This window comes from Pipra filicauda, unplaced genomic scaffold (genome assembly GCF_003945595.2).
Source record: "Pipra filicauda isolate LSUMZ 115617 unplaced genomic scaffold, ASM394559v2 scaffold10_size6260569_pilon, whole genome shotgun sequence".
In the NCBI taxonomy this organism is placed as follows: Eukaryota; Metazoa; Chordata; class Aves; order Passeriformes; family Pipridae; genus Pipra; species Pipra filicauda.
This window is the reverse complement of record NW_024103541.1, coordinates 4,987,313-5,008,497: the sequence shown is the minus strand read 5'-3', so window position 1 is coordinate 5,008,497 and position 21,185 is coordinate 4,987,313. Positions and strand designations below refer to the sequence as shown.

The following is a 21,185-nucleotide window of genomic DNA, read 5'->3' as shown; positions in this document are numbered from 1 at the left end:
TCTCTCCAGGCTCGATATATTGGCATTGCTGCCTTCTCTGCAGGCCTTCATCAGCATGTTAAACTCGATGATAGAAGAGAAGAACAAAGAGTCAATGTGCTGAAAGAAGGCTTTTAGTGATATATGTTCGAAAGGGATCTTTGAAATCTCAATGAGCTAAAATTGCATGCGTGAAACAGTCTGCCTTCCTGAGGTCATAAGCAAGGTGAACTATTCTCATCACAACACAATAAAAATGCCATTGTTTTATGTACAGCAATTCTGGATACACTCTACCTTGCAGTGAGCAATTTGTCCAAGAATAAAAGGTAAGTGTTCACACTATACTTTTTATGTGATCATTCCTGTTTGAGGGATCTTACTGGGCAAACTGAGTTAAAACAGGTGAACATGAAGGAAAACAAAAATAACATAAAAAGAGTCGAAAAGAGCAGAATATGTAGGATCAAGGGGGAAAAATATGATAGAATATACAGGACTGTGTTTTGCTGAACATTATTAAGGGGAACTAAAATAGTTAAAACCTGTCATTTGTGAATTCTACGTGGCATAAATAGATTTTCGGGTGCTTTAATGGCACCATGCTCTACCAGCAGTGTTCAGCCCATAAGAAATATGCTTTTAGCTCACTTTCCTCTCCCAAGTAGCAGCTGGAGGTGGAGGCTGAAGGAAGAGGATCAGAGCTATGGCAACACACAACTGTGTTTCCCCCAGACACTCTCTCAGCTCCAGAGGTTTTTAACTAAAATCCAAGCCCAAGGTAATTGGTGTTTAACAGTAAGCCAGGAAACATTTTCTCCTACATGTCTTAACACTTTTTTAAACACATATAAACTTTTTTTTTGCACACACAGCACTGTGTGACAATGATTCTCCTGACTTAGGTCTATAGTTCATTAAGAGAAATCACAATGAAACACAGGAGCTCTATCTCCACAAGGTGTTTAGTTCAGGACTTTGAAATCATCTCTGATATCAAATCTTGTTTCAAGTATTCGCAAATTCTAGAGTATTCAGTACCACATCTATTTTAAGAATACAAAAATGTGTGATCATGCTTCCTACAGTGCTTGTAAAACTAAACCCAGACAACTTCTAAATGTGGTGTGTATTACAAATGTTCATAGTGCATTTAAACAAACATCAGAAAGAGTAAATCTAAGTCCCTGTGCCACAGTTTGAGTCTGTGTAGGCTTTGGGCTTCTAGAGTCAAGTTCCTGTAAATTCTGTCTTTTAATAAAACATGCCATTCTCTCATTTTTCGGAGCCAGAGGAACACTCGATAAGACAATTAGAGACACTCGCGCTGAGTGACTCAATTACTCTAGATGCAATTTTATGAGCAGATTGAAATCTTTGACCACCTAATGATGATTATTTCATGCCACTTCCCATTAGTGAGAATGGACTCTCTGAGCAAATGGAGTTCACCTCACTGGGCGCTGTGAGGTGAACTGCATCCCAGGGTGGTGCATTGCAGAATGCTGAAGCTGATCCAGTGCAGCCTGGACATCACTGCCGTGGTACACACTCAGCAGCCACTTCTGAAGATTCATGAATGGTAAAAAGGCAACTTACAGCAATTGATATAAAGTTCTTCTTGAGGAAGTCTCTCTCCTCTGTGTACAAAAGATCTCTCTGGGTTTATTTTTAGCTGAAGGAGTAGGGGCCTGATTGCAGCCTGAGAACTGCATTAAAAAAAAAAAAAAAAAGAGAGAGAAAGAGATAATAAGGGCTTTGTTGACTTCTGATTTTAATGTCTTCAAGTCTCTACTACAGGATTTGGCCATCTCAGACCTTCCCAAAATCTTCCTTGGTGTCTTCCTGCAGTTTGAGATGTGTAGGGCAGGCAGAACTTTTCTTTTTCTTACTCAGTATACAGCAGGGTCAGCCTGAGAGATGAAGGATCTATTGCCCACAGATGCCATCTGTGAGTATCACTTAAGGTTTGAAATCATGGACCATCTCTTAAAAAGAGCTATTTGTACAAGGAAAGTTACAGTTTTCAGGAAGAGGCAAGCAAAACAACTATGGGGTATGATTTCATAGAAATCCTTCAACATCTTCCTTAGTCTTCTTTCAGAAAAATATTCACAAATAACACTGTCTTATTTGGATTTTTTACTACCACTTTAACTTACATGTTACCTTCCCTTTCTACTGAGTGAGGCTGTCATCCACCTTCACTCTCAGAGGACAGGTGCTGCAGCATTGTGGTACCGCAGGACTAAGAAACACCAAGGTTCACGCGTCCCTGGTGAAAGTCTGCTGATCAAATCTTGCAGAACAGATCCCTTTGGCAGATTCTGACTGACAGCCAAGAGCAGTTTGAGTACACAAAACAGTGTTTAAGGCTGTCTTTAAAAAAACTATGTCCTGAATGACATCATTCCCAACTCAGTTATGAATTTTGTGAGCTATAACTTGTGCTGTATGTGGGCAGAAAAGGGTAGAGTGAGATTTACAGCAGAATAACAGGTCTTTAGGCAAATAGAATTCTAGGGTAAAATTATTGGAAAGAATTCCTTTTCAGACACAAAGGCAACTTTTCATTGTTCTCTTTGAGCTGCCTCAAAGCAGATGTTTACAGTGACACATCCTTTTTAGCTCAAGGCTTGCACACAAGAAAAGCAAAACCAGACATTTCTCCTTGCTTAGGGTAGATTTCTGTCTCTTCTTGCAACCTAAAACTTTCCTCTTTATAGTCAAAATAATTTTCCTCACACTTTTCATGGCATTCTGTGCTGTGAGATATAAATTATTACTTATATTTTTGCTTGTTAAGAAGCAGAGCTCACTGCTGGGTTACCAACAGGTCAGCTGCCAAGGAAGGAACACAGGTTCAACTGCAGGCTCTGCTACCAATTGACTGGGAAGTGTGTCAGTTCAACATGTCTTAACTGGACAAACTTCCAGTGAATCAATAAATTCCCGAAGAATAAAATATACTACTAATAAGAAGGAGCAAATATTTTGGAAAACAGTGATCTATTTGCCTGCATGACCTCCTTATCTTCTGCAGGCCACATGTTATGGTTGCCAAGCCAAGCTTTTCATACAAGTCATGTTTTCCTGTTCTGCAGTGTAATAATGATGAAGAAAAGGATTAATATTAGGTTTATTATTATTTTTCTTAATTATAGTCTCATAAAAATTTAGTTTAAGAGTGAGATATGCACCTATCTGTGTGATATCACCCACACAAACTATTTCATTCCATCAACACCCCGAAGCCAATCTCAGCATCAAAGCACAGAGTCTGTTCCACGGCAGTGACACAAAGTAACAAAAAGCAATCATTACAGATTTTACCACATAGATTTTCTTGTGGCACGACGAAACAGTCTGTTCATAAACTGATGATTACCTGATAACTAGTTCTATCTGTTATTTCCTTGAGAGCATCCAGATGCAATAAACATGCATGAACACACCAAGTGCCAGCAGGCTCAAGTGCTGTGGGACTCCATTAAAGTGTAAGATACAACAGTGATTTAAACCATTACAAGGATTGTTTTCTCCCTTTACAGAACAGTTGCAACATACATATATCAAGAAAAATGTCAGTCCTGCCTAGATGAAGGTCATGAAAATTTTAAACTTCTTATTTCTTTTGATGGATCCTACCTAGGAATGTGCTGAATGGCCTGTTCTCTGGGTTTTTATAACTATTTAATACTTCTCTAGACCTGTTCAACACATAAAAAAGCAAGCTACAGTCGAAAACCCTGTAAAACATTCTAATATTAAATGGAGGCTAATGAAATTTGCTTAGTGACCTTCAGTAACTCGTTCATACTATTAAATAGTCCATTAGAGCTACCCTGCATTATCTGAGTACTTCAAAACTCAGCAGAACTTTGAGATGAACCTGATTTATTGGTTTATTTATCTTTTATCCTTTTTTTTAGGTCTACAATTTTAGCCAAATTTACTAAGGAAAGCAAAGCCATTGTCAAGCTCCGTTCAAAAAGTGACAGAAGGAAAAACTGTCTCCAGGTTCCTACAGGCTCTGCAAAGGCAGGTGAATAGCTAAAGTAAAAAGATTCTATAACTGTCCTGGCAGAGAAAAGTGCTCAGCAGAAGATGACAAAATGTAAGATGTTGGAGAATCAACATAGCAGGAAAAAGCCAGAATGCCTGGACAACTTTTAAAACTTCAGCTAAAGACTGCAACCAACAAGGCAGTTGTAGACCCTCATGGACACTTGAGAAAAAAATATCTTTGTTCCATCTTCTAGTTCCAGTACTATTTTATATCTAACATCTAAAGACGTTTTACCTATAGGTTTCTCGTTAAGACCATACAGCAGGACTACTCAGAAAATCCACTCATTCTAGATTTTGCTTTGACTCCATCTAGTTACCAGGCATTTGGTGTTTTCCACAAACCTAATGGAACATCCCATATTTCTTACCTTTCTCTGATCACTGCAAACCACTGCATTTCTCAGCTGTGGACACGGTACTGGCTGGAAGCCCTGAAGTGCACAACTCAAAAAATTAATCCACCTAAAATTATATATCAGTGTAAAAAACAGTGTTGCCTTACTCCCCTGCACTTTGACTCAATCAAAGTTCCATTAAAAGTAAAATAACATCTCTGATTTCTTTCACAGCTACCACATTATAGTAACCGTGAAAGTCTTATTTTCTCTTCTTTTTATCCCACAGGTTATAAACACAAACAGCGATGAAGAAACTGCAATGTGTGACAAAATGGTGACTCTGGCTGCATTTTTTACAATATAAAATATTATGCTCTTCTTTCTCTGCTTTTCTCTTTTTCTCTGCTTTTTCCCATCATGAAGTCAATTCCCATAGCAATGCTTAGGGCAGAGTGTATCATTTCAGGGCCCAGATGGTTAACTATGGAAAACTATTCTCCATCTGGTTCCTTAGTAATATCCTTAAATGGATAAGCTTGCAGCTCTGAAACTGTGTTAGGTTTTCCATGCAGCTTCTGTCTGTAGAGACACATGCCTTGTGTCTAGCTTCAGTTTTAACTTAGGGGGAGGAGCAATATTGTGCTGAAGCAAAGTCCCACAATAATATCAAAATCCCTTGGGAACAGGAAAGAAAAGTAATCCTAAAAAAATGCTTCTAACAAGTGGGTTGGGTTTTATAAAAAATGTAATTCCTTTGAATTTTCACACCATTCCGTACTTCTTGTTCTCCAAACCAAGGCAGAAACTTGTTTCTTTTAGCTGTGTGCCCTTGTTGTGAGAATATGGACTGTTTTAAACATCAAGACACTACTGCCTTGTGAAAAAAGTGGTGCCAAAAATCTGTCTTTGTACTTTAAAGAGGTGATGTCAAGAATAAAGTAAAATCAGAGGCAAAACTAACTTTCAACTAGGACTTTGAAAGTCTCTCAGCGCAGCTGGAGGGAAAACAGAGACAACCTAGATGCTAATACATGTACAGATGGGACGCCTGGACTGCAAAGCAGGCAAACTCCAATAGAAAATGGAAGAATATTTTTAAGAAGTCCTAAAATAAAACCAGAAAGAGCTTTTCTGCAATCATGCTGCCAAACTCTTCAAGAAGTTATTCTAGCTTCAGTGAGACTGGATCCTTCCTCAGGCTGCAACAAGGTTTGGATCAGGCTACCACTTGTACTTAGAGAAAACAAATAATAAATGTGGTGGGAATTATTTTAGAAGGATGCAGTGAGAGAATTGGATTCTTTGGGGAAGGCAACTCCCTTTATCTACAAGAGTTATTAATGTTAATAGTTATGAACTAAATCTGCTTTGTTCTGCTACCAAAGATGGTCACATGAAGCCACCTCTTTGCAAATTCTCTGTAAAATTTTAAAACCCAAGAAGTAGTCCTCACAATTACTGTTTATGAATGCAGTAGTACTTCGGAGACTGCAAACATTTCTAATTTATTTAATAGGATAAGACATTTCTAAAGGGTTGCTGTGGTTTCTAGTAACTTTACATTTTCTTTGGACAACTGAGGACTGTAAAACCTTGGAAAATATGGCAATTTATGGCAATATAGTTTTATCTTGCTAAATGAAGTCACAATTGTCACTATTAACTGTTAAAAGTTATGTATATATTTCTTTGTGAAGGTAGTCCAAAATGGTGAGGGGAAGAGTTGAAAGGAGCAGAGCAATCTGTGTGCTCAAGCACAGAAATGGCTCGTGCCAGGCCCTCACGGGACTGTGGTGCTCTGCTGCTCCAGAGCCACCACCTGCTGCCTCATTTAGTCCAGGACTAGTCCAAATTTCATCTGTGTTCCTCTTTTACTCTGTTTTGAGAAGAAGAGAGTTAGCTGTTATTCCCTTGCTGAGACCCCAAGAGGCTGAGTGTGCTTTTCCTTCACCTTGCCTGCAGCCTCACAGGCTGACAGGAAAATGGAAGGTGTTTTCTTGTCTCCAAAAGTTCTCAAGTGCTTCATCCCACTGGAGTGAAGATGAGCAGCCTGACTGCAGTGCTGAGATCTGCTTGAGGCAGGGACTGGCAAGCCTCCATCCTGGGTGATTTCATTATATGCAACCAATTCAGCCCCCATCACTACTGCAACAGAACAGGAGGATTTGCAATCCAGAGCTGGTTTTGGCTGCAATGGGGTAGCTGTGGAGAAGTGCCACTTCTTGGCCAGCCTGCTGCCTGCTGTTCCCAACTGCCTTTGGATAGAATAGTGCTGAGCTGGTTGGTTTTTCTAGGCTGGGATTGGAGCTTCAAGCCAGAGTAAAATATTGAAGTAGGCAAAACCATGAGCAGCCGGCAGCAGGACACAGACTCTGGTCCCAGCCTTGGCCCAGCACTTCGAGGGTAGTTTGGGGCACTCACAATTAAGTGGACATTTTGTAAGCTTTTAAAAAATTCAGTGAACAGATAATAAAGGAAATTCACATTTCTAACTCGTTTATAACTCAAACTAAACAGAATTTTACAGGATTTAAAAAATAATAATTAAAAAAACGGAAACTTTTTGAGCAGGGCCCTTCTCCAAGCCAGATAGCAGAGGGTAATGCACAAGGACAGGTGATCCAAAGTGGCCAAAGGGAAATTCCATATCGGTGGTAGTAGTAGTAGTAGTAGTAGTTGTAATATATTTTACTTTATTTCAGTTCTTAAGCTGTTTTTATCTCAAACCATGAGTTTTGCCTTTTTCCAATTCTCCTTCCCATCCCTCCAGGAATGGAGGAGTGAGTGAGCAGCCAGTTGGGGTTAAATCACAACACGCATTCTTGACCAAAGGAACAAAAGAGAAGAGAGAGAAGATTCACAGGGAATAAAAAAATTCCACCAAGTTCCTTGCAAGAAGCAACTTAAGAAAGAGTGAAATAACAAGGAAATATTTATGAGCTTTCCTCGAGGGAAAAGCACATGGGGAAGGGGGAATTAAATTTCTAATAACATAAATTGAAATATTTCACCTTACAGAAAACAAAGTGAAGAACATAATTTTTAGAGCTAAAGATTTATTATTTATATCTACTTTGCCCAGTGCACATTTCTAACCAGGAGGGAGTTATTCAGAGGTTGATTTTTGTTTCCTCCTCTGTTTTTGTTGTAGAATATATTTGAGGTAGATCCCCATGACCTTCCCACTTGTGGTGATGTCAGTCAACCCAATTCCTTTGACATGAATGGAGGCAGGCTCTTTACTCCATCTCAGGAGCCTACCCACTGTCACCTCGTGTCACCATGTGCTGAGAGAGATTTATTATTATATTATGACTTGTTTCTCCAAGCATCCCTTTACTAAAGCCACAAAAAATACATTTCTCTAGTTTTTGTATGTTCTTTGAACATTAATTTGCATAGCACAAGAGTTTTTTGCCACGTGGATCTGTCATCTCAAAGAAAACCAGGAGAGATTAAGATTTGAAAATATTTCTTATATATGATAAGGGGATCTAAGCAGTAGCAGACATGCAGAGTGCTGCCTGTAAAGGAGAACTTCTAAACTAAGCCATGTAAAATGTCGCTAGCGCCTTGAGAAGAAAATTCCCAGGTGACAGCATATTTCTTTCTTTACCTTATTCTTCCTGATAGCCGTGATGACAGACTTGAGAGCTCTGGAGTCTACAAGGAGACTTACAAGGCACAGAAGATATATTAAAGGCTTGCACTGGGCTGTTCTTACTCCAAGACTTCAAATGCTGACTCTAGACTGAAGTGGATTCTGTGGGAAGTCTGGCTATCCAGCTGAGCTGTTTCATTATAAGAAATTCACCTATAAAATATAACCTAGGATGTTCAATTAGATAAACATTTCACTTCCATGTGGGCAGCCAGTGGAAAGGCTGTAAAAGAGTATGAAAATGTACCAAAAGGGAAAGTCCTTAACAGATTTTTTCTCCTGCTCTGGGTGTTACACCAACACTAGTCACATGTGTTCTGAATTTTATGCATTTGCAATTCATCCCACTCCACTGAAATTAAAAACAACAGGATTTTTTTAAAGAGTAAAATACCATCAGTTGTATTTTGGATTTCTGTTTTTTCTGCCTTCCTTTTTTATTTTTTTTAAATAGCTGGCAAATCTGTGCACGGTTGATCTTTCAAGGCTTCTACTTTGTCTGAATTTCAAGGAAAATGAAAATATAACACGAGAGCCTGAAGGACAGTAGCTTCTAGCATAGGCTCCTCTTTCACATTTTGTAAATCTAATGATGCATGCCATCCTGAGCTATGAGAGATGCGTTAGACTGTCATCTCAACTGTCAAAAACATGTGGCAGTTTCATTTAGTCTGCAGCAGCTCTGACCACTTTAGCCAAATTTCATTAGGAAAAATTTGCAGATGATGCAGTTGACATGCATTTCAGCTCCCAGCATTTCATACTGGAGGGACAGATGCTTGTGAAACTGTACAAGTAGAGCAAAGAGCAGGAGGAGCACACTATGTGAAAACTACTTAATACCATTAGCAGATCTCCGTGAATGAGCAAGTCTTGGGGAGCAGAATTATCAAATATGCACCAAAAAAATTAAGAAAAACATTTTTTAAATATGTTAAAATAGTAAATCCACTTAGCCAGGAGTGGAAGAGAAACCTTAGATATGAGTCTGTCAGCTTCCCCTCATCTTGCTGAATAAAGTGCCTTACCTGCATCTACTTACCTGCATCTACTTCTTGGGGGATCAAAGCCATTTCAGGTTTAAATGAAACAACAGTCTTAAATGATACAAGAAATTTCAGTATGTAACCTAAGTGGTGTTGGCAGTGTTTAGAGACTCCTAGTAATATATATTTGTTCCTAAGAGCTCTAAATTCAGAGTACTTTCAGCCATTTTACATATGTGCTTTTATGTATTCATAAAATTCAGAATTTGTATAGGATTCCCTGTCATGGTTTATAATGGCACATATACAGAAATTTCAGGCTGAAAATACTGTAGAGTTCAAAATATATAATGTTTTATTAGACAGAAAATACACTGGAAAGAAACCATCCAGACATGATAGTTTACTTAGACGTTATGTTGTATAATATACTTAGTCTCTTCCTATTTTTAAGTCCACACTTCAGCTACTTGAAGCTGCAAGTTGTGTCTTAAATGGAAGAATAAATAAATCCCAAAGAGCAGAGCACATAGTGCATTAGCATAGCTTCCTTTGTGCTTCTTACTCCAGATGCACTAAAGAACAGCAAATTCTTTCAAGTGCTTCTCAGCAGCTCCATCAGTGGAACTTTTTATTATCATCACAGTAGTTAAGGCTGCATCTACATTGAGGGGAAAATGCATTCAAAGCTAGGATGTGAATTTGTATCATACCAGTTCTTTACCTCCCTGTGTGGGTGTCCAAGTGCATGCTAAGGGCAGATTTGACATCCGTTTGCTTCGGCAACCTGTGCCCTTCTCCTCTCCCTCTCCTGACCACCCAGATTCTTCCAACATCTCCCTTTAGGCATCCTAGTACAATTGTTTGTGACACTGTGGGGGGAACTGATCCAGAATAATAATAGCCATTTTTCATAGGTTATTTTAAACCTGTACCAATCCCTTGAGGTAGCTCAAGGCATGGATGCAAAAATACCTGGGCTAGCACAGCTGAGGAGGAGGTAAAGGAACAGAAACAGGCAGAAAGCATTTACAATCAACCTCTCACCCACCTAAATAGGTTTAGAAATTTACACCAAACTTACAAAAAAAACCCTAATCATAACAAACAAACAAAAATCAAAACAATTTGCTTTCTGTTTATATAGAGATTGAAATTGGCTCACCAGGAGAAACAAGCCCCAGTCCCAGTGCAAGGGAAAGGGTGAGAGATCCAAACAGGGATAGAGATCAGAAGGGACATGTAGGGAGTGACACCATCTCTTTTGGTGTCTGCTTGCAATTTGATTTTCTTCAGCCATGGCTGAAAAATGCCCCATTTGGTATTTATGTCAATGGATGCCATCAATTTGTTAAACAAATACTGGTCTAGTCTCCCAGTTTAGGACTACTGACATATTCTGGTTTCAGAAATCTGATAGGAAGTTGATGTGAGTTCCACCTGGGCAGTCAGTCCCTCTCTTGGGCTGTTGGAGACTGACAGAAGTTAAACGATTTCTGCAAACAGAAGGTTATTCTATCCTACATATTTTCTGATAATAATCCATAGAATCTAGTACAATTTTCACCTACTATTTTGAACAGTCCACGACCTGCATCATCACTGCACTGAAGCAGAGAAATACATAACAGCAATAGAGTCAGACCTGAGTGAATATTTACATTTAAATATTTATGCATTAAATATAAATATTTATGCATTTTGCATAAGAAGGCACTAAAGAAAAACCTTGTTTCACATAATTTAGGAAAAAAGAATATATATGTATAATAATATATTGTAATTCATATAATATGTATTATATATATGAATTATATATATGGTATATGATATATTTTATATTTTATAAATGTATAATATAATTCATATAATTGTATAGGAAGCCTTTTTATTTTCAATTAAATTTACTTTTCAAAATAATACTGTTTCCTTGAACAAAAAAAAAAAATTGCAAAAATCTTAGGTGTAGAAAATGAGAACAATATATTGGGGTTGTTCTCACTTTTCTGGACTAAAAAAACAAGATTAGAAGTTGCAAAATTACCAGTTAAATATAAAGTCTGAGCCTTTCCTAGCTTTAATGACATGGCAGGGAATGACTCTGGTGCTGCACAATGTGATTTGAAAGGAGAATTCCGCTGGCAGGAGTGCAAGAGACGTTCGCTGTTGTCAGTCATCATGAAGCAGATGGCACGTCTTGGCTGAGTGGGTTCTCAGGCATCTTATTTCAGCAGCCACTTCAGTGTACCTGACAGCGTAGTCAGATGTGAAACGCCACCTAAACACGGGCTGCGACAACTCAAGTGCCGTGAATTCCCAACCCCTGCAAGATTAGCCAGAAACAGGAGCATCAGAGCTCTGTCTGCCCTGCATAAGGAATAACTTTCCTCTTGTCTCAAGATAGATAGTTACTTGCAAACTTTTTGGGTAATAGATTACTTGCTTCTATTGTGATTATTTACCATAAAAATTAGGGATATAATTCTTATTATTATTGCTGTTGTTAGCAGTCTAAGAAAACTTAGAAAATAGTTTTAACCTGTCATGTCAGCTTAAATCAACAAAAATACTTTTAATAACTCCTGCCTTATGTGGGAAACTCAGACGTTGCACAGGAAAACTCTGTTGGATACCTTTAGTTGCTTACACTGAGACCCTGCTACCTGGGTGTCTCTAGGAATGCAATCCTCCATGGTGGAGGACAATTTGCAAGTCACTCAAAGCTTGAGATGGAAATTGCCACCATTCACTCCTAGTGGTACTTCAGGCACAGGGATGTAATATTAGCCACACCTTTATCCTGAGTCTGGTTTAAAAAGGAAATTTTACTGTAGTATCTTTTGGGAGCCCTGTACGCTTAACACCTCTCCGTATACCTTTTCTCTTGTTTTTTAAGAGTTAAATCTGAAGCTTTGAAGATGTCTGGGATGCCCTTGCTCTGGGCATGGCATCAGCACACAGGGAGAAGAACAAGGGTGACTCCTGAAAGGCTTGCTGGACTCAGAGCTGTGCTTTCCATAGGAATGCTGAAAAACCCCACGAAAGCCAACTCCCTACTGCTTTTAAAAGTGCCAATAGATATTCACTTGGTATTTTAGGCATTGGAAAAAATTGGCCCTAGAAGAGTCAAACATCATACACTTTTGACACAGTCAGGAAGTGAGCTCCAAATTTTTCAACACCAGGCCAGTGCCTGCAGCACAAAGCATCCATCCGCATTCTGTTAGTCTGACACGCAAAGTTATTCTGGATGTCTTATGTTGCAGTTCAAGGGGTTTCTGGGTGGTCACTGCTGGCCGCTCTGTGAAGGTTTTCAGGGCTGGAATCACCCCCCCGCCGCCCATCCCCCGTGGCAGGGACAGGCGGCGGAGGTACTTAAGCCAGGAGACAGAGACCACATAGCATGCAGGGAATCCAGCAGCGAAGAAGAGCGTTTATTCAAATTTCCTGCAGCTTGTAAGGGCTGCTGGGCCAAAGAGGGAGAGGCCATTTGGCTAGCCAATGCAAGGAGACAATATAATAACCGTGGCAACACAGAGACCAATGGTAGACGAGTTAACAACTTCCAAACTCCGGCATTCTTATTCTGTAGGGGTCTGGTTAATACAGACACCATTAAATGGTGCAAGCATTCATAAGAAAAGCAAGTTCCCCACATGGGCATTATGTACCATGTTAAAGTTTGAGGGTAACTGCCCAAGATACAGTAGCCAGGGGCAAAAAACCCCACAGATCTTACCCTATAACTCCAAAAAATAACAGGCTACATAACTTTAAAATGGATTGTTTCTCCTTGCCCATGAGCATGTGTTAGTTCTCTTGAGCCTGGCACAACTCATGCATGCAAACTAGGAGAGAGAGAGAGATCTCACAGCACTCATATGCATACGAAAAGACACTTGAGAGATTTGTTTGAAGTAAATAAGGCATAAACTGATACACATATGTAAAGTCCAGACATCCAAATATTTAATAAAGCCCTGGCATCCCAGTCGTTTGTGCAGAGGTGTCACTTACTGTATTTGCTATATAGCAACTGAAAGAGTGATACAGAACAGGGCGAGGCCATGAACTTACACTCTATCTCTGCTGAAGGACAAGCTGTAAGTACATAAAACACCTGTAGATCAATTTAAAACCTGAGTAGATAGACAGTAAATCACTTTACTGCCAATATTTATCACTGCATTGGATCTAAACCCATTAATTCTCTTTTGTTTCTATTGCCACAACCAAGCTGTAGATATAAAATGGGCTTTTGTGCAAATGAGTGTTATTTCCGTGAGACAATAAAATTACTCTTGCAGTACCATCCAAAAATTCATAGACGCATCATAGCTATGTGCTGCCTGTGTACATTGTAGCTGCTGATTTTAGGGATATTAGTGGATGCCCTACTGAATGAAAAGAGAAAGAAAGAAATGCACTGCAATTTGAATGTGAAGCAGAAACCCCTGCTGCATTTCATCAGTCTGCTACCTACACCGACATTAGTCTATAATAAGAAAAAGACAGATATGTTCACAGTTAAGTCTTCTCACCAGGCTGATCCGAGGAATATTGAGACAGACAGACCAGGATACAAGGAGTTCATAGGCTAATTTCACAGGCTGCAGCACTGCAATGGTAAGGTTGCACAGAGAAGAGAAAGGCAATAAATCTCTATGACTTTTCTTGCCCAAAAGAAAGTAGTGCCATGAAACAGAAATGCAAGAATAAGGTCCTAGGAAAAAAATCATACTGATTGATAAATCTCTCACTATGCGCTGAGTTAAAATTAAATTTATACAAACAAAACCTCTCAACTATTAATGTGGTTGGTCATCTGTCCACCCCTACTCTAACGCTACTCTGTTAACTCTATGAACTCAGAGGGTGGGAGAAAATACAAAAGACCAAAATTAGATGCCTTGAGCCTTTTTTCTTTCTTGCAGAAATGCTACAGATGATTTATTAGTGAATGGATATCTGCCATCCATTTTGAAATTAAAAATCCCTTGGAGGCCCTACAGTCCCCTCCATTACATTACCGGCATGTGCAGGTCACAAAGGTACAGCTAGGAAAAGAAGTGTGCTCCATCAGTCAAAAACTCTATTTTCTTCCCAAGTGCTAAAAGTCTTGGAGTGTGTAATTTGAATCATCCTTAAATTCCCTGGCATATTTAAGCACCGTGCTAATAGGATAGTATTGAAGTATTAAAGGATACAGGTTAATCCCAGTGCTCTTATGCCTTGGTCTCTTGGTGGCAGCAGGGCTTGTGTAAAAAAGAAGTGATTAACTCAGACTCCACTCATGAGTGCTGAGGAGGGACAAGCATCTTCCTCAGAGAGAGCCACAACTGAGATTTTAGAGCAACATTCTCCTTTTCACTGCTTCAATCTCACTTTAGTTTATGTCTTCAGTTTCTACAGGGTAAATTTAAGTAGGCATAGGATCTGGTCTCTTGTCTTAGGCTGGATAAACAGGGGAGATAGGCTGCTTCTGTCTGTCATATCCCAAGGCTAAGTTCAGTCTTCTGTGAAGCCACTGACAAAAATGAAGGGTAATAATGATGCCTCGGAGAAATAGGAGAAAACTGAATCTGAGGAGAAGAAAATGGATGGGAAGACTGCCAGAACTAAACTCTATACAAGTTTGGTATCCTGATCCGGGCCTCTACACTTTCACACAAAGTGCACTTCTGGTTTCCCTGCTGGCATGTTTCAATAACCCTTGGGCACAGAAGGTGTGTTGCACCATTGTGTTAGGAAATAACTTACACCTAAAGGGTAACTAAGACTCTTCAGGCTTGGCTCATACAGTGTGTGAGCCATGCCTATGAAGTAATCATAGACATATTACAAACATTTATTTTATAGGTGGAATTAAAAATGGATTTTAAGCTTAAGAAACACTTTCTGTCAGTCATGGGAATATAAACACCCTTTCCCAAGTTTCCAGAAATGCAGACATTGTGAGAGAGGCTTTGTGAGGTTCGGAGGTGGAACTTTCAGCATGCCAGGCTGAGGGCATATTTGTCCTCTTCCTTTGGGTGCTGACACCAGCTTTTTGTTGCAGCTACCTGATGGGATTTGCCCTAGAGCACTGCACGCAGCTATTACTCTGCAAATCAGATCAGCTCCTCTCCTTGAAATAACTTTGTAACTGGCCTAGGGGGTCAGATTCATAAAACTTGCATAACATGGGTATTTCCCACAAGGCAGCTGTAGATCAACCAGACAGCTTATCTAAGGGGCTGCTAATTGAGAGGACAAACCTTTGGTTGGGATTAATTAGTAACCTCAGCCTGTGATGACTCAGGTCCCATCAGCAGGGAACATGAACAAGTACATGTCTCATAATTTAATTCAGGCAGCTTTGTTCCTTCCAGTACTTGTCAAATCTTAAATAATTAGGGTAAACTATTTCTACCTGGGGGTTTTTTGGTGGTGGTTTTTTTTGGTTTTTTTTTTAGGCTATTCATTCCAGTTTTTTCTGACATGCAGATTTTTGCCATTGCAGTAGATGTGACCAAAGAAAAACCCTTGGAGATGGATCTGTTTCTACTCCTTCAAAAAAGAAGTTGAGCACAGACACAGGTCTTCAGAGTTTGATGGATTTAAAACACAAACTGTGCCACTCAACTTTTAATGGATGTACGTTCCACCATTCCAGTTTAAGATATAAGCTTAGAAGAAGCTCAGCCAAGAAAGGACTTAGTTGAAGGACTTTTCTGGCTTAGTCAGAACAAAGTTTGACCGATTCTCCCATGTTTTTTTGAAGCCTGTGAAACATTGTGCATCTATCTATTTCCCCAAAGGAAATGCTTCAATGTTTGATTTTCTAACAAACAACAGCTGAGCTACTTTGTACAGAGACCTTAGATGATAAACCAGTTCACATAAAGAGTGGAAGAAAAGAAATTGTATTAAAGAATAGAATGTGGATACACTTTTTCTTGGGCTGTTTATAAATAATCACTTACAAATGTGTTTTAAAGTTAATAAAGTAATAAAAATCTTTTTTCCAGTTTCCTTGTCTTTCAAAAACATTAAAAAAGAAAACAATCGGGAGATTAGGCCTATAATAGGCAGCACAAACACAATACTGAAAATGAAATAAATAAGGTTTCTCTTTGCATGTAAAACAAGGGTAAAATGAGCAGCCTTGATCTTCAAAGAGGACAAATTCCACCATTTCCATGTCGGCAAACTGCAGAAGATTTGAGCAAGTTAAATGCAAATTAAGAAAATAGAAGAGACCAGTCACAATTAAGTGTGAGCAGCAGGCTGAAAGGGAGACTTCATTTAAATTGATGTCTGTTCATTAAATGGACATTAAAGTAAAAATCCTCCTCAAGACACACACCCCAGTGCCAGCTCTGTGTCCTATGGGAACTGCAGGTTCTGGGTGCCAGAAATGTTTCTTATTTTCTGAGGGCAGGTAATGAATTTGTTCCATGGATGCTGCATCAAGCTGAGCTGCAGAATTGCAGCAACTTCCACTGAAAAACCTGAAACCACCCTCTCAATTCCTCCTCTGTCTCGGGATTTTTAAGGCCTAAGAATTAACACAGTGAGTATGAAATACCGAGAGTCAGTTGTGAATCTACCTGTGGAGCTACTAGAGGAATAAAGAAGCAGAATTCTCCACGAGAGGTAAATGAGCCTGAGCCTCTGCCTCCTGTTTGGAGGGGCAGGGGAAGGTAGAGCTTTTCTGGGAAACAGGAGATCCTCTGGGTTTCCCCAGGGAACAAGTAAATAACTGAGAAGTGACTATAATTTGATCTCTGCTCTGCTTCTGGGGAAAGCAGCTCTTTCCTCACAGCTGAACACACACTGCCTGTCAATGCAGAGTCTGGGGAGAACATTCTGGATGCAGAATAACGAGCAGCAAACATGAAGTCTAAGGGCTTCGCGAGACTATTGACATAAATACCTACAGGAAGCACACCTTATCCAAAGGTAATTAATAGATAGGGAACACTACAAGGAAAGATATTAGTTCTCTGCCGATCTAATCAAACATAAAGGTGCTTGTGGTCATGTGCACGTGTGTGAGTGTGTGGATGAAGGAGAGAACAGGTGTGCATGGAAATGTGTCCAAGGATTCATGCATATCCAAAATTCAGAGCTGCTTTACTCTCCTATTACTAGCTTTACAGCAGAACATCACAAGATTGATTGCAAGATCAATGCAATCAGCTAGGCAGTGAGAGCTGATTATCTGGGAATTCTGAGTAAAGATTACCCACAATAGAATAAAGGGCTGCTGCCCAGCCAGGTAAAAATCACAGTATATATAAAAAGTGCCCAGAGAAACATTACAGGCTTCCCAAAAGGGGATCAATATCTTGTGCATTTTAAAGAAAAGTTAAAAAAATGCTGTTTAAAATTTCCATTAGTAACACAAGTATAAGACTCAGGCAAGCTTTGTGTTACCATTCGTATTTCGTTACAGTTTTAGGTGCTATCAGTGGTAATATCCATTTCATTCTTTCTGCCCTCTATCAGTTCTGTCCTTGCCATCAGTGTTTAACAAGGATATTTTCATACCTTTTAATTTCAAGACATAGATCAGTTTCCTTAACAGATATTTTGAATCTAGTGGTTTTGAAAATTGACCCAAAGAATTTATATTCTGAAGTGCAAACTCACCTGTATGGGTCGTGAGCAAGATCTATTATCTTGGAACTGCTTCTTAGAGAAGTTCAATTCACAAATGTGTGAATCTGCTTCAGTTTAATGAAGCAACCAACAGCTTGGTTGTTTAACTACGTTATTTTCAGTCCTACCTCTTTTCACTAAGGGTACACCAAGAAAAACTTTAAGAACACAAATATTCAGTGATAATTTTGGGGCTAGAACTTTTTACCTTTCTTTTTCCAGTCCAAATGAACACAAGTAGACCCAAAACTGGAAGGCATATCTTAAGGATAGTTAACCAAAATTTTCCAAAGAAATTTTGGAAATTTGTTATAATTAAGTCCTTGAAGTATCTCCAGTAGCTGCTGAATTTATTCTGCTGTCTGTAAGGCTTGTTTCTACCACAATCCTTAAGCCACCTATACTGAAATAAAATTTTTGGCCTTATTCTGATAGATGGAAGTGCTTAAAAGTCAATCCATTTTCCTTTCCTGTAAAAAATTCAAACTGAAATTAGAAGAAAACCAAATCAAAGAAAAAGACTCCCCAGGTTTGAGAATCATAATTGGAAAAAAAAAGGCAAAGCAAACCAAACCAACAAATAAAAAGATACAAAACACACACACACACACAAAAAAAAAGGTCAAAAAAATTCAAGAGAGCAAAAAAGTTCCCCAAAAATGTAAAAAGCAGCAGCACTATTAAACATTCTTGACATGCTACCTTGGCCTCAGTTTTGCAATAAGACAAGAAGACACCAAAATTTCATCTTTTAAATAAAAAGTAGATTTGAAATCAGACCACAGGCAATATCCCATGGGAAATTTGCAATGACAAAACTTAAAGGAGCTTAAAAGAGATAACCTGCTGAAGGAAACTGGAAGACCTGCAAGTAGCACAAACCCACTGGCATGCACTGCAGAAGGCTATCCTACCTCTCTTCCTCCTGGTGCACTGCTTCAGCTATGAAACAGGAATGAAATACTATTTCCTTCTGCCATTTGTGAACAAATGTTAATCTGGTGAAGATGGGATCGATAACTCTTGACAAACTTCTAAATGGGATAGTATAGGGGCAGTGGTCATTTTTATTTACAGTAACATATAAACTTTGGGTGTTTCTGTTGAAAATCTGTCAGAAAGAGGTAAATGTCATCATTACAAGTTAACTAACTTTGATTCTTCATTGTCAATATTGACAGATCACTATATAGATGATGTTATCTCATAAACATCCACCAACATGTATCAAGAAGTCAGGTTGACAAGAGGGTGGGAGAGTCACAATTAGCGTTAATTAACCCTAGAGAATGTCTACTCCCAAGTGATTATTGACTTGACATGATAGAAGGCAGCTTACACTGTCTGTGTGGTATTTTACCCCAAACACAACTTGAGCCCAGAGCCACCGAAGCACAGTTTCAACACGTTTCTCTATCTTGCCAGGAAAGCCAAGGGTCAGACATACACAGTGCATTAGAACAATAAACAACTGTCAACAAACATAGTCTGTAAAAATACATTAAATCTCATGTGGTGATGGATCACTGAGTCATGTGGGGAGAGCACAGAAATGTAATAGCAAATGCTACAAGGAAGATGTAAGTCCCTGGGGAACAAAGGACCTGCAACAGACCTGATTTTCAATTCCACATACCCAACCTTACATGAAATCATAGATTAAGGTCAGAGAGTTTCAGTCACTTACAGGTACACAGAGTAACATTGAAAGTAAGCAAGGTTGAAGAGGAAGGATGATTTTCCACCTGACAGAAGAACTCCCTGAGTGAGTCACTGAATGCCACTGTGGCACTGTGTTCTGTATCTATATTAGATGTTTTCCAGTGCGGCGGCTGCACTGAGACTTCAGCTTCATTTAAGAACACAACTCTACTAACAAATAACTAGAAAAATACTTTTGATACTAAACAATATATAGTTTTAGTCTTTTTTACACTTTTCTCATTCATTTCAAAAGTCATTTCAAATGGAAATGAAACCCTAGCAAGACCACTCAAAAAGATCACACTGTATGTTCCTATGGCAAACATCCAGTGATTTCCACTTTTCATACTTCTCTTGTTGGGATGGCCACTCCTGGTTTTTTTCAATTGAAATCCAGCTGTTGCTCTCTGCTCCCAGGTTCCAGTTTTCTACCTCCACTCCACCCTTCCAAATCATTTTTTCAGCTATGAGGCAAAAGCCTCTGTGAACAAAATCCTTCAGTCTGCCTGAGATTCCTTGGCATGCTTTTTTTCTCTGTAGAGCAGGAAACCATTGGCTTCGACCTGTTCTTGACTCTGTAAACCTGTTGGCTTTTTTTTTTTAGCCCAGCCGATTTTCATAGTTCCATAACATTCAGAAGCTTAAAGAAATTCATATCTTCTTGCTAAAGTTCACATTTGAAGGTGGAATATCTGAATTTTTGTCAGAGAAATTAAGAACTGAGTGAATTAAATACATTATAAAAACAAGATACTTGTGTGTATTTGTCCAAGCTCTAAAAGTATTTACAGTTGTGTTTGACTTATGCAAAGCTGTGCAGCATTCCCCCAATATTCAAATGTTTGAGGTACCTCGCGTATTCTCCTTTTTACAAAAATTCTATATTTGAGCTTAGATACTTCTCCCAGTGGAAGTTTCATCAAGACCAATACATTTATGTGAAAAGTTTCAGCCCCAATGAACTGACATTTTCTGATGAAAATCTTGCCCCAAACCTCTGAACTATCTTAACGTAGAGTCTCATGGTACTTAGACGACTACAGCCTCAGGCTCTTTACTTTAATTGTACACATTTTCATCAAACCCTGATGCCCCTTGTGGGTTTGTGCAATTTCTGAAATGTAGCTAAAACATTTACTGTATATTTCTGTTCATTGATTTCATGTGAAATTATTTCACCTCTTTATGTCTTCTTTTTCTTTTTATTCGTGATGTATTTTGACATTCAGAGAATTACAATTTAACCAAAAACCTTCAAATTGGAGAAGTTGAGCAGAAAAGGAACTAAAGTAAAAATATTTTACTTGGAGGCTAATAGGCAGAATCAGGGCAGCAGCTATTCAGCCATTCAAGTTAAATAAGAGGTTCATTACTTGACTCTGTGACAAGTACCCAAATGCCATTACATTCATAATCATTATTTAAAGGTTCAAGGAATACATTGTTCATGCATTATTTAAATTTTTGTTTTAAAGTAGTACTTTAAAATCAAGATCAAAATCCTGTGACATTCTGTAAGATGTGTCATTTTACTACTGTCACCCTGTTACGACCCGCCCCAGGAAAAGGGGAGAGGGGGTAACTCAGGTTTTTATCAATAATTCCCTTGGGGTGGATTAAAGTGAAACGACACTAAATAATCGGTGTCTAAAAACATACTAGCAAGGTTTATTTTAACAGTTTTGAATCAATAGGTAAGTTAACATTTTTGGGTGCTGTCATAACCTTTCTGGGGAGGAGAAAAATGCATAGGGGAGAGAAAGGCAGGATAAGAGCAAGGGAGAGTAAGAGAAAGAAAAG

General features: G+C 38.8%; 1 long non-coding RNA gene across 2 annotated transcripts in view; it reads right to left on the bottom strand.

The window, feature by feature from the left end:
- The window catches only part of LOC120323313, an 86,245-nt gene that overhangs the window by 360 nt on the left and 64,700 nt on the right, over positions 1-21,185 (bottom strand). For both annotated transcript variants that reach the window (XR_005563643.1, XR_005563642.1), the window contains exon 3: positions 1,579-1,688. This is a non-coding gene — a long non-coding RNA (uncharacterized LOC120323313). The remainder of the gene's footprint in view (positions 1-1,578; positions 1,689-21,185) is intronic.